The following is a 2,745-nucleotide window of genomic DNA, read 5'->3' on the forward strand; positions in this document are numbered from 1 at the left end:
TGTCAGAAGTTATCTGGGAGAAGATATTTGCAAATGACATACCAGATAAAGGGCCAGTATCTATCCAAAATCTATAAAGAGCTTATCAAACTCAACACCCTAAGAACAAATAATCGAATGTAAAAATGGGCAGAGGACATGAACAGACATTTCTGAAAAGAATACATCCAAATGGCCAACAGACACATGAAAAAATGCTCCACATCACTCGGCATCAGGGAAATACAAATCAAAACCAGAATGAGATACCACCTCACACCTTTCAGAATGGCTAAAATGAACAAGTCAGTCAATGACAGATGCTGGCGAGGATGTGGAGAAAGGGCAACCCTCCTACACTGTACGTGGGAATGCAAGCTGGTGCAACCACTCTGGAAAACAGCGTGGAGGTGCCTCAAAAAGCTGAAAATAGAACTACCCTATGACCCAGTGCTGTAGTACTGGATATATACCCTAAAGATACAAACGGGGCATTCTGAAGGGGCACATGCACCCAAATGTTTATAGCAGCAATGTCCACAATAGTTAAACTATGGAAAGAACCTAAATGTCCTTCAACAGATCAATCAATAAATAAGATATGGTATATATGTACAATGGGATACTGTGCAGCCATCAAAAGAAATGAAATCCTGCTATTTGTGATGACATGGATGGAACTAGAGAGCATTATGCTTGGCGAAATAAGTCAATCTGAGAAAGACAACTATCATATGATCTCCCTGATATGATGAAGTGGAGATGCAACACAGGCGCTTTCGGGCGTACGAAAAGAAAAATAAAAGAAGATAGGATTGGGAGGGAGACAAACCAACAAAGACTGAATCTCACAAAACAGACTGAGGGTTGCTGGGGGAAGGGATGTTGGGAGAGGATGGTGGGGGTATGGACATTGGGGAGGGCAGGTGCTATGGTGAGTGATGGTGAGTGCTGTGAAATGTGTAAACCTGGTGATTCACAGACCTGTACCCCCAGGGATAAAAACACATTATATGTTTATAAAAAATTTTAAAAAATAATTTAAAAAGTCCATTAATGAAAAAACACATATTGCAAGCCCAGAGCTAATCTCATATTCAATCAAAAAAGTTTGAAAGTTTTCCCCTTAAAGATCAGAAAAAAGACAAGTGTGTCCACTTTCACTACTCTCATTTGACATAGTACTGGATGTCCTAGCCAGAGAAACAAGGAACACAAAGAAATAAAAGACTACAAAAAAAAAAAAAAAGGAAGAAGTAAAATTTTCTTTTTTTGGATAACATGAACTTACATGTAAAAAAATCCTAAAAACTTCACAAAAAATTTTGAATAAACAAATTTAATAAAGCTGCCAAATACAAGATCCATATATAAAAGACAGGAATTTTGTTTTGTTTCGTTTTTTTAAAATAGTTTTTCATGTCATCCTTGCTCAGTGATCATGCTAATCTTCTCTGCATCATTCCAATTTTAGTATATGTGCTGCCAAAGTAAGCACAAGACAGGAGCATTTTAACACTCTAATGATGAACTATCTGAAAAAATAAAGAGAACAATCTAATTCTCAATAGCATCAAAAATAATAAAATACTTCGGAAAAGATTTAACTAACAAGATGAAAGATCTGTACCCCATAAACTATGACATTGATAAAGAATTTGAAGGAGACATAAATGGAAAGATAGCTCATATTTATGAATGGTAAGAATTAACATTGTTAAAATGTCCATACTACCGAAAACCACCTGTAAATTCAATTCCTATCAAAAATCCAATGTTAGGGGCGCCTGGGTGGCTCAGTGGGTTAAGCCGCTGCCTTCGGCTCAGGTCATGATCCCAGGGTCCTGGGATCGAGAACTGCATCAGGCTCTCACCTCAGCAGGAAGCTGCTAACTCTTCTCTCTCTGCCTGCCTCTCTGCCTGCTTGTCATCTCTCACTGTCAAATAAATAAATAAAAAATATTTTTAAAAAATCCAATATTTTTTTTTACAGAAGTAAGTAAAGAATCCTAAAATTTATATGAGACCATAAAAGACAACAAATAATTAAAGTAATTCTGAGAAAGAATGAAGAAGCGAAATTACACTTCTTGATTTGAAACTATACTACAAAGCCCTCATGCTCAAAACAATAAAGTATACTGGCATAAAAACAGACCAATAAACAAGTTGAACAGAATTGAGATCCAGAAATAAATCCTTTGATACAGTCACCTAATATTTGACAGGGGCCAACATATATAATGGGTAAAGATAGTCTGTTCAATAAATGATATTTAAAACTGAATAGTCACATAAACCAGCATGAAACTGGAACCTTATATCACTCATAAATATTAACGTGAAATAGATTAAAGACGTAAATGTGATGCATGAAACTAAATTTCCTAAAGTAAACAAAGGAAAAATTCTCCTTTAGCTATTCGAGGTCTTTTCTGGTTCCATATAAATTTTAGAATTATTTGTTCCATTTCTTTGAAAAAGATGGATGGTACTTTGATAGGAATTGCATTAAATGTGTAGATTGCTTTAGGTAGCATAGACATTTTCAAAATATTTATTCTTCCAATCCAGGAGCATGGCACATTTTTCCATTTCTTTGTGTCTTCCTCAATTTCTTTCATGAGTACTTTATAGTTTTCTGAGTATAGATTCTGTGTCTCTTTGGTTAGGTTTATTCCTAGGTATCTTATGGTTTTGGGTGCAATTGTAAATGGGATTGACTCCTTAATTTCCCTTTCTTCTGTCTTGCTGTTGGTGTAGAGA

At 35.6% G+C, this 2,745-nt stretch overlaps 1 pseudogene; it reads right to left on the minus strand.

Moving 5' to 3' along the window:
• Window positions 1-1,385: 1,385 nt before the first annotated feature.
• Window positions 1,386-1,477, minus strand: LOC131826182 (U6 spliceosomal RNA; annotated as a pseudogene).
• Between the last annotated feature and the right edge of the window lie 1,268 nt (window positions 1,478-2,745).

This window comes from Mustela lutreola, chromosome 2 (genome assembly GCF_030435805.1).
Source record: "Mustela lutreola isolate mMusLut2 chromosome 2, mMusLut2.pri, whole genome shotgun sequence".
Classification (NCBI taxonomy): Eukaryota; Metazoa; Chordata; class Mammalia; order Carnivora; family Mustelidae; genus Mustela; species Mustela lutreola.